This window comes from Homarus americanus, unplaced genomic scaffold (genome assembly GCF_018991925.1).
Source record: "Homarus americanus isolate GMGI-L3 unplaced genomic scaffold, GMGI_Hamer_2.0 scaffold39158, whole genome shotgun sequence".
Lineage (NCBI taxonomy): Eukaryota > Metazoa > Arthropoda > Malacostraca > Decapoda > Nephropidae > Homarus > Homarus americanus.
In genome coordinates, this window is record NW_024740795.1 from 392,501 (window position 1) to 405,000 (window position 12,500).

The following is a 12,500-nucleotide window of genomic DNA, read 5'->3' on the forward strand; positions in this document are numbered from 1 at the left end:
AGAGCCGCATTAGGCCAACCCCAAACCTCTGTATTTACAAACCAGTTACCTGAAGGAATAAGACTCACAAACACAGAGAATTAAGAGTCGGTATGTGTCTTTAGGGTAAAGTGTTTGTGCACAGACTGTCATTACGTGAGGGTGAAGGGGGGAAGGGAGGAGGGAGGGGGGGCCCTCGGTAAATAGATAGCTTTTTGACTATATGATACACCCAAACTACACCTGGACAATCTAAACCACACCTGACTCCCCAAACTACAACTGGACAAATTCAAACCACACCTGACACCCAAACCACACCCAGACACCAGAAACCACACCTGACCCCTAAACCACACCTGACACCCAAACCACACCTAGACACCCAAACTACACCTGGACACCCAAACTACACCTGACACCCAAACTACACCTAGACACCAAACTACACAAGGACACCCAAACTACACTCTAGACACCGAAATTCCACTCTAGACACCGAAATTCACACTCTGACACCGAAACTAGCACTCCAGACACCCAAACTACACCCAGACACCGAAACTACACCTGACACCCAACCACACCTGACACCCAAACTACACCTGGACACCCAAATTCACAACCATGACTACGTGAGGTAATGGTCTAACCCTTACACGATGGACTCCAAGTAGAATAGAAAAGAGAAAAAAACATTTAACTGGGTGTTTGAAAGGTGTCATAAAGGTGAAATATTTCAGTGTGTGTGTGTGTGTGTGTGTGTGTGTGTGTGTGTGTGTGTGTAGGTGTGTAGGTAGGTGTGTGTGTGTACCTGTCAACATGTACACCTTGATACACACCTCAACACCTTCAAGTTATGGTCTTCACCTCTAAAAAAGGTCAGATCATAAAGAGAGAGAGAGAGAGAGAGAGAGAGAGAGAGAGAGAGAGAGAGAGAGAGAGAGAGAGTATTACATGTAACCTGACGTTTATGTGGTGTGTTTTAGTAACTTGTAAAGGTGTGTCTAATACATAAAAAAACACGTCTCGTTCACTTGAGGCAATACACTTGACCTCTTCCACCAGGTGTGTCATGCAGTGGTGATACCTGACACGTCCAGTGGGTGTATATTAGAATGGTTTTACACTCAGATACACCTTGATTCTGTGACACCTATTATATGTTTTATCTCTGTTAATTTTTCTATTTTATTCTCTCTCTCTCTCTCTCTCCTTCAGTAGGTCATCGCCCCCATCGCACCTGGGACTACCTGAACTAATTGTTTTGTACCTGCCACATAAGGTGGTAGAAGAAAGAGACCCATGAGGCAGGAAGTAAAATGAGGATACTGAGACAGGAAGGACAGAGGAGGACAAAGGAGTAGAATTATATAGGTGAGGATAATATCACACTGGGTTAATGGATGGTGATGACATAGTGAGGAATAACAGACATGTTTGATGGGGTCGTGATGACACAGTGAGGACAATATCACTCGCTTGGATGGGGTCGTGATGACACAGTGAGGACAATATCACTCGCTTGGATGGGGTCGTGATGACACAGTGAGGACAATATCACTCGCTTGGATGGGGTCGTGATGACACAGTGAGGACAATATCACTCGCTTGGATGGGGTCGTGATGACACAGTGAGGACAATATCACTCGCTTGGATGGGGTCGTGAGGACACTACTGGCAGGATGTAGACCAAGGTTAGATAGGAATTCTTCGCTGGACAGTTACGTGGTGGATGGCGACGGAGTAATTCTCAGGTGAGTTTCCTGCCGAGTCCTTGTAGGTAAACAGTTAGATGAAGGCTTCACTGATTTTAACATTCTAAATAATCTTGTGTACACCGGCCCTGGGAACTTTATGCGGGGTGGGTTGCTTGCTTGCTTGCTGCTGCCTTGAAAGAAATACGAAATGGGGTTTTGATAGCCATGAGATTAGATGACCACAAACTCTGTCTAAAATATTTAAAGAGAATTGAAGTTTCTTCCTTTAGGATATTGCTACCTTTGAAGACCGTAATAACCACCCTTCTCTATGTTCCTGGAGGATTGTTTTCAGACCCAAGGTAGAGTCTTAATGAACTTAGATTTCCTATTAATAGATGGATATAACATATGTCTGGTAGCCTGTGAAATATCTACGTCTGGTATTCCTGGAAGACACGAACACTTGCCTGGAAAATCCTACATTATCTTCCATTCTCGTTCCTACGGATTTCTCTGAACTCGACCAGTGGAGTGTGGAGTAATCGAAGCTCTTATTTGTAAACAGTACCTAAATTTCCTTTCATTGCAATTTCTCAGAAGGAGTTGTAACTAGATTCATGACGTAGACAGGTGTATGCACTCATTAGGGATTCCTCAGAGAAACTTTAAACATGACTGACAGAGATGGCTGATGTGTTCCCTCCCTCTCTCCCTCCCTCCCTCCCTTCCTCCCTCCCTCCCCCCTTCCCCTTAACTGGGTCGTCGTGTTTATCTACCAACCATGGAGGAATGTTTCTTACGTTTATTATTGTTTCTCACAAATCCTCGTATTAAGTAGGACAAAGTACAGGTTAGATTGCGCTGAAAACATCCCATGATTACAGCCATTTAGGGAACCTTGCTATCGTAAGAGTTTTATTTTACTGAATGGTATACGAAGGGACCTTTTTACTTACGATTACTTAACAAAACCTTACGATAATTCTCTACGTATAATAATGTCTAATATTTACAATTCCATAGTCTATTATGTCCTAATAACAAACCCACGAGGAGTACCTAAGGTCTAGAATGTCGTCCCTCCTCTGATTGTGATTCCTCGTTAGACGTCCTCGTAAGTGGGACATCTGGCGCACACCTTCACTCAGCTCCTACGATGGGTGTGTCTCAGATCATACAGGAGGCACGACTCTCGCATTCTCGTCACAAGGACACACATATGACAGCTGCTGTTATTATTCCTCTCTCTCTCTCTCTCTCTCTCTCTCTCTCTCTCTCTCTCTCTCTCTCTCCTCATCATATTATTCTTCCTCCTTCTTTCCCCTGCTTCTCCTCCACCTTCTTTCCTCTTTCCCCCTCCTCTCCCCTTTCCCCTCCTCTCCCCTTTCCCCTCCTCTCCCCTTTCCCTCTCCTCTCCCTTCTCCCTTCCCCTCCTCCTCCTCCTCCCTTTCATTCACCAACCGCGCAAGAAGGCAAATCACATCTCCAGTAGGTGGTGGTGTGGTGAGTACCAGTCATCACTAGGTCATCACTAACTCATCATTACGTCATCACACCCGTGGTAGGTCTCTCACTCATGTCTTTGTGATGTAAAACTGAATATATTTATGTTCACATGTAAATGAACTTATTTTCGCACACGCGTATATAAAAATTAAAAACCTGTATACGCACACACACACACACACACACACACACACACACACACACACTTATGCAAAATACCTACAAGTTGATCACCTTTTTACCTGGCCATCATCTCACGTAACTTTGGTCAGGTGTGTGTGTGTGTGTGTGTGTGTGTGTGTGTGTGTGTGTGTGTGTGTGTGTGACGCCCAGCCACTCGCTACACAAATGATTCCTTCTCACGTGATAGCGACATTTGATAACCTTCTGAGGTGTTATATTGCCTTTGTGATATATTGTCTGTATGTTATATTGATTTTTCATATCTTTTATATATGCTATAGTGTTCCTTGATATCTTGTTGTATATTAAAGAGGTTTTTGATATCGTTTTTTTTTATACGCTGGAGTGTCTATTGATATTTTCTTCATATCCTGTTTCTACATTACAGTGATAATTGATATATTGTTTATATGCTATAGAGACCATTGCTATCTTATTTATATGACTAAAACACAAACTTTCGTGTCGTCTAGTTTGCATTACAAATTGATATCCTGGTTATATACGAACATGACTCATCATATCTTGGAATGCCTGGGTGGGTGGGTGGGGAGATATCATAAACTAGCATACTTTGTTATGTCCTTGCTTGTGTTCGTGGACTGTTAGTGTACGTGATAACACTACTACTACTACTACTACTACTACTACTACTACTACAGGAAATAGCGTCAATAAATGGAGCACAACACGACACTAACCACCACCTCTGCTAACTACCTGACTGCCGTTGAAATTACCTGCGATTGGCTCAAGTGTAATGACCTGTTTATTTCCGTATCAACACTCTCACTAATGACTCAGGAACTTTAAAGTTACTTAGAATAATGACGAACTGTTACTTATGCTTCGTGTAGTTTAGTTACTTACTTATATACGTATTTCAAGGTACTTAGAATATTTTATAAAGTAATATCACCTAAAAAGTAGAGTTATTAATGAAACTCTCGTTAAAAAATCTTCTGTTACTTAATTTTACTTGTGATAAAGGACCATTGTTACTTAATATTGCCTTAAGTAACTGTAGTCACTTAGAAGTTTGTGTTTTGACTAATACCAAGGCTTGTAACCTAACCTAACCTAATCTAACCTAACCTAACCTAACCTAACCTAACCTAACCTAACCTAACCTAACCTTTATGGAAGGAGTTAGCTTCAATGTTCATCTATATAGAAGGAGGGAAAGGTGGAGAGCTTTGATAAACGAGAGGAGAGAGAGAAAAGGGAGAGGGAAGGATGAAGAAGCTTGATAAAAGAGAGAGAGAGAGAGAGAGAGAGAGAGAGAGAGAGAGAGAGGAGCTTGATAAAAGAAATGAGAGAGGGGGAAGGAGCATAAATGACATAGATATTGGTGTAGACAGCAACAATTGGCCCAGAATGGAAGAGAGAAATAACAGAATAAAGAAAATGAGAAAAATTAAATAAACAAGTGAGGAAGACAGACAGAAAGATAGCGGTTCCTCTTTAATTATGTACTCTCTCTCTCTCTCTCTCTCTTCTCTTCTTCACCTAATCCCCTCTCCCCTCCTTCCTGCCCCCCGTCTCTCCCTACCCCCCCTTTCTCCTCTTCTCTTTTCTTCCCCTCATCCCTTCTCTCCCTCTTCCTTCCTTCCTTCTTCCTTCCTTCACCTCTCCACAACATCATCGCCACATCCTATCCGACCTCCTCACTTGTGTTAACCTCTGACCCAAATCATATTGTCAAGTTTTGCTGGTTTGTATAAAGATATCTTAGTCGTCCCGAGACAAAACAAACCCCCAGAAAAAATAAATAAAAATAAACTTAACGCCATTTATCTGCTAAAATCGTGACCAGGTAACTGAAAATGACTCATCCTCCTTTGATCTCCTAGGCTGGGTGGGTTAGTAATTGACCAGGAGATATTTGGGCCAGGTAAGTTGTATTAAGATGGTAGTTAGGTTAGGTAAGTGAGGAGGATTATGTTTCACCTCTGTTAGTGAAGATTTAGACGGAAAAGTTACTCTGGAGACACATCTCATAAGCCTGTCACGTTACTGTACGATCTCTATATCTCTGTATCCGGTAGAGAGAGAGAGGTAATTGTCTCCCAGATCTCTAGTCGTGGGAGACGCTGTAAAAGTACCTCGTATTTACATTTTCATCCCACCACCAACACCGTCTCCATTGTCTCTCAGGGTCTTTTAATCTTCTCTCCCAGGAGATAATTAGACCACCTACGCCCACCTGGAGATACGAGAAGGTCTCTCAAGAAACGTGACGTCACCAGGCTGCTCGAATGACATACCTGGGTGCAATTTTCCGCTCGACCGAACTCCGGAGTTAATCCCACGGCAGTCGGCAGTGAGTGTTGGAGCTTCGAGTGTTACGAAGTGATTGGACTTTGTATTGTTGTCGGACGCTATCAAGTTTGTTTTACTTTCGCCTTTTAATTTTTTTTTTCACCTGACCGCCTTTTAACACTACAAAGCTCGGTTGAATGATAATAGTACCGCCAACACCTGGATACTCCGTGACCAGATGACCAAGAACCACTTTCCATTTTAATCACGACACGAACTGAACGCATATATGTAATCTTCCCTCATATCTTAGACCGATCAAGAACGGAAATAATTAAACTCTAATTAAAAGTTACATACCTTATAATGTTGACCTTGTTGGAGTGGCAGCACAAGGCGAGGGAAGGTAAGGAGTAGCGGAGTGGCATCCAACTCTGTGGTGGTCGGTGCTCCTGATCAAGTGGGGTGCTGAAAGGTCACTCTTTGGGTCCTCTTGCAATTTTAAATCCACGCGTCAGTTGCAGGCATTTTTAACCTCCTTTTATAAACTCGTGAATCGGTTTTCTTAACACCACAATACACTGTGTCACTTTGTAGCCTGGGAGAACTAGGGCGACCAGCATGGGAGGGGTGGGAGGGGGATGGGGGACAGGAGGAGAGGATGAGAGGGGGAGGTGGCCTCCTTTGTTGACCACGTTGACTGTGCCCCACCCGAGGTCAGGTCAGCCGCCACCTGTCACCTCGTTATTGTGGTGATCGTGACTTGGGTGGCACTGACGACCAATGGTGCCTGGGATGAGGGGGCGGGGGCGTGCCGGGTAGAGGAGGGTGGAGGGGATGGGTCGGTGAGGGGTAGGGGCAGGGTCGGCGGGGCACGAGGCAGGGGCTACAAGAGCGGGGTTACAGGCGCTACCCACAACACTTTCGCTGAGGGAGGGTCCGACGCGCTACAGGCGACCATCCCTCCTGTCCAAGCTGGAGCACCGAGGGCGTCTTGCAGTGAGTTTATCTTCCTTCCTCACACCTGTCACCATACCTGTACCACCGCACACCTGTCACCCTACCAGTAGCACCTCACACCTGCACAAACACCTCTACACTTAACACAGATAAACTCCTCACTGGCTGGCACTCACAGAGGTCATGGTGCCAGGCGGGTCTACACGTGTATCACAATGGCACTGTTTACATAATCAGATGGATGGGTGACCTTTCAGAGATACTGATGCCTGTGGAATGTGGGAGGGTGACTGATACGTGGTGGCACTAGTGGAGGGGCATAAAGCAGCACCTTGTGGCACTAGAGGATACCAGGGGCAACACGTAGTGGCACTAGAGGCGTTAGAGGCAGCAAGAAGTGATACTTGAAGGAGCTAGAGGCAGCTCATGGTGGCAGAGGCAGTACGTGGTGGTACTAGAGGGGCAGCACGTGGTGGCACTAGAGGGGCAGCACGTGGTGGCACTAGAGGGGCAGCACGTGGTGACACTAGAGAGGCAACACGTGGTGGCACTGAGAGCCGCGCGTGCGGTGTAGTGCGCGACCCAGCCGGTAGTGAGCGTGGAGACTGCCGCGTGGAGGGTGTGGCTGTGGCTCCCTCATGCTGTGGCCCTCCCGGTCACCTGGCACCTGCACGCACCGCCCACCCTCCCTCCCCGCCCACCTTACCACATCCACGACCCTTACCCCTCTCCCACGTCCACACCTCCCCATTCACGGTGACATTCACACGGTGGCACCCACACGCACCTCTCACGCCCACGCCCACGCCCTCCCAGTCACTCGGCACCCTGAGCATTCCCATCCACTCTCCCATGTCCACCGCCTCGACCCAATCTCCCTGTTACGTCCACCACCCATAATGCCCACGCCTCCCACGCCTCCCACGCCCACGCCTCCCACGCCTTCGTCATCCACGCCCTCGCCCATGGTTTTAAGTCCCACGGTGGCACCTCATGTCTCTCTCACCCACTCTCCCACCGCCCTCACGCCCTCACGCCCACGCTTATATCTACAAAAACAACAACATCACATCACCAGCACGTCAGCAATGCGTCAGCCATACGTCAGTAAGGTCCCAGTTCAACACCACAAGAGCAACAGGTCAAAACAGTCAGCAAGAAGTCAGTTACGTGTTACTACCAATGTCAGCTGTGCACTAACATGTCAGCATCAAATCAGAAACACATCAACACTGTATTACTCCAGCAACACATCGATGACACGTCAGCCACACGTCAGCAATAAAGAATATGACTCAACAGGACGTCAGCCACACGTCAGCAATAAAGAATCTGACTCAACAGGACGTCACCCACACGTCAGCTAAACGTCAGGCAAAAAGAAGTAAGAAAGAACAACGTGGCTAAGCATCTAGTAAGTCATGCGTCAGCGATACGTCAGCACCAGAGATGAACGTGACGGTAGAATGTGTCAGGAACATGTCAGGAGAGGAGGAAATACTTGGCTAAAAACATATCAGCAGTATAACACGTCAGCGATATAACATGTCAGTAACAAAGTGTGCAAAACAAATAACAGCAACACAACACGTCATCAGCAACACAGCTCATCAACATCAACAACACAACACGTCAGCAGCACAACAAGTCACCAGCAACACAACTCATCAACATCAACAACACAACACGCCAGCAACACAACAGTCACAGCAACACAACAAGTCACCAGCACAACACAACACGCCAGCAACACAACACGTCACCAGCAACACAACTCATCAACATCAACAATACAACACACCAGCAACACAACAAGTCACCAGCTACAACAAGTCACCAGCAACAACACAACACGCCAGCAACACAACACGTCACCAGCAACACAACTCATCAACATCAACAACACAACACGCCAGCAAAACAACAAGTCACCAGCAACACAACTCATCAACATCAACAACACAACACGCCAGCAACACAAAGTCACCAGCAACACAACTCATCAACATCAACAATACAACACACCAGCAACACAACAAGTCACCAGCAACACAACACGTCACCAGCAACACAACTCATCAACATCAACAATACAACACACCAGCAACACAACAAGTCACCAGCAACAAACCATCATCAACAATACAACACACCAGCAACACAACAAGTCACCAGCAACACAACTCATCAACATCAACAATACAACACACCAGCAACACAACAAGTCACCAGCAACACAACTCATCAACATCAACAATACAACACGCCAGCAACACAACAAGTCACCAGCAACACAACTCATCAACATCAACAACACAACACGCCAGCAACACAACACGTCATCAGCAACACAACTCATCAACATCAACAACACAACACGCCAGCAACACAACACGTCATCAGCAACACAACTCATCAACATCAACAACACAACACGCCAGCAACACAACAAGTCACCAGCAACACAACTCATCAACATCAACAACACAACACCCCAGCAACACAACAAGTCACCAGCGACACAACACGTCACCAGCAACACAACACGTCACCAGCAACACAACACGTCACCAGCAACACAACTCATCAACATTAACAACACAACACACCAGCAACACAACACGTCACCAGCAACACAACTCATCAACATCAACAACACAAACGCCAGAAACAACACGTCACCAGCAACACAAACAACATCAAATACAACACACCAGCAACAACAGTCACAGCACACGTCACCAGCAACCACGTCACCAGCAACACAACTCATCAACATCAACAACACAACACACCAGCAACACAACACGTCACCAGCAACACAACTCATCAACATCAACAATACAACACACCAGCAACACAACAAGTCACCAGCGACACAACACGTCACCAGCAACACAACACGTCACCAGCAACACAACTCATCAACATCAACAACACAACACACCAGCAACACAACACGTCACCAGCAACAACTCATCAACATCAACAACACAACACGCCAGCAACACAACACGTCACCAGCAACACAACTCATCAACATCAACAATAAACACACCAGCAACACAACAAGTCACCAGCAACACAACTCATCATCATCAACAATACAACACGCCAGCAACACAACAAATCACCAGCAACACAACTCATCAACATCAACAACACAACACGCCAGCAACACAACAAATCACCAGCAACACAACTCATCAACATCAACAACACAACACGCCAGCAACACAACACGTCATCAGCAACACAACTCATCAACATCAACAACACAACACGCCAGCAACACAACAAGTCACCAGCAACACAACTCATCAACATCAACAACACAACACGTCACCAGCAACACAACAAGTCACCAGCAACACAACTCATCAACATCAACAACACAACACGCCAGCAACACAACACGTCACCAGCAACACAACTCATCAACATCAACAACACAACACGCCAGCAACACAACAAGTCACCAGCAACACAACTCATCAACATCAACAACACGCCAGCAACACAACAAGTCACCAGCAACACAACTCATCAACATCAACAACACAACACGCCAGCAACACAACAAGTCACCAGCAACACAACTCATCAACATCAACAACACAACACGCCAGCAACACAACAAGTCACCAGCAACACAACTCATCAACATCAACAACACAACACGCCAGCAACACACAACAAGTCACCAGCAACACAACTCATCAACATCAACAACACAACACGCCAGCAACACAACAAGTCACCAGCGACACAACACGTCACCAGCAACACAACACGTCACCAGCAACACAACACGTCACCAGCAACACAACTCATCAACATCAACAACACAACACACCAGCAACACAACACGTCACCAGCAACACAACTCATCAACATCAACAACACAACACGCCAGCAACACAACACGTCACCAGCAACACAACTCATCAACATCAACAATACAACACACCAGCAACACAACACGTCACCAGCGACACAACACGTCACCAGCAACACAACACGTCACCAGCAACACAACTCATCAACATCAACAACACAACACACCAGCAACACAACACGTCACCAGCAACAACACGTCACCAGCAACACAAACTCATCAACATCAACAATACAACACACCAGCAACACAACAAGTCACACCGACACAACACGTCAAACACAACACGTCACCAGCAACACAACTCATCAACATCAACAACACAACATGCCAGCAACACAACACGTCACCAGCAACACAACTCCAACATCAACAATACAACACACCAGCAACACAACAAGTCACCAGCAACACAACTCATCATCATCAACACAACACGCCAGCAACACAACAAGTCACCAGCAACACAACTCATCAACATCAACAACACAACACACCAGCAACACAACAAGTCACCAGCAACACAACTCATCAACATCAACAACACAACACGCCAGCAACACAGCACGCCACTAACAACACGTCAGCAATTCGTCAGCAAGAGAGAACCAGGTAACCAAGGTCGACCATACTGATGTTAGCAATGTGCTGGAAATTCTTGACTCCACCTCTACTACCTAACCTTCACGCTGCTGACACTGCTGACACTGCTGACTCGTTGATTTCTGCTGATTCTGCTGACACAAAATGCTCTGCTGACATAAGACTCTGCTGACTTAGAATCTTGCTGATTTATTAGACTGCTGACTAGTAGGAGGAGTATGCTGACTACACGCTGACTAATGAAGCCGCTGACAGTCTGTATCACTTACAAATTCTACTGACTACACTTACTACTCATCCTGCTGACAGTGGACTGACTGGTAGGTGACTCAGCTAAATATACAGCCTACTGGATTCGCTGACACACATACTATTGGTGGCTGACTCGACTGACTAGAGGTTCCCCCTGACACACATACTATTGGTGGCTGACTCGACTGACTAGAAGATTCCCCTGACACACATACTGTTGGTGGTTGACCTGACTGACTAGAGATTCCCCATGACACATACTGTTGGGAGCTGACTCGACTGACTAGAGATTCCCCTGACACACATACTGTTGGTGGTGACCTGACTGACTAGAGATTCCCCACACACATACTATTGGTGGTGACTCGACTGACTAGATTTTCCCTGACACACATACTGTGGTGGCTGACTCGACTGACTATAGAGATTCCCCTGACACACATACTGTTGGTGGCTGACTGACTGACTAGAGATTCCCCCTGACACACATACTGTTGGTGGTTGACTCGACTGACTAGAGATTCCCCTGACACATACTGTTGGTGGCTGACTCGACTGACTAGAGATTCCCCCTGACACACATACTGTTGGTAGCTGACTCGACTGACTAGAGATTCCCCTGACACACATACTACTCAATTACTGACCCCACTGGCGCACACATTCTACTGACTGCTGATGTACAGACATATTCTCACTGACACACACACACACACACACACACACACACACACACACACTACTGACCCCAGAGGTAGATATTGACTGATTACTTCACTGATTACAAATTCCACATGCTGCTGATCACTGACTTTACTGACTGACTTTACTGACTGACACACTCTACTGATCACTAAAAGAACACTTCTATACTCATCCTTTTCCATCTTTACTGACTACTGACACGCACTCAACTGACTACACTGACACACTTTACTGACTCCACTGACACCACACTATTGAATAATGGAACATGACGTTGACTTAACTAACAACTGCGCTATATTTAACTGACTACTGACTCTCTGACACACTCGACTGACTCCACTCACATACTTGACTGAACTCCAATAACACTTTCTACTGACAACTCGCTACACTGACACACACACACTCACACACGACTGACAACTAACTCTACATGTGAATACCT

The 12,500-nt window shown here is 46.0% G+C and overlaps 1 protein-coding gene across 1 annotated transcript in view; it reads right to left on the reverse strand.

The window, feature by feature from the left end:
• The window catches only part of LOC121875546 (histone-lysine N-methyltransferase PRDM16-like), a 161,466-nt gene extending 155,224 nt beyond the window's left edge, over positions 1-6,242 (reverse strand). Inside the window, exon 1 of the mRNA XM_042380127.1 lies at positions 5,995-6,242. The gene's annotated coding sequence lies outside the window, so the exon portion shown is untranslated. The remainder of the gene's footprint in view (positions 1-5,994) is intronic.
• Positions 6,243-12,500: the final 6,258 nt, after the last annotated feature.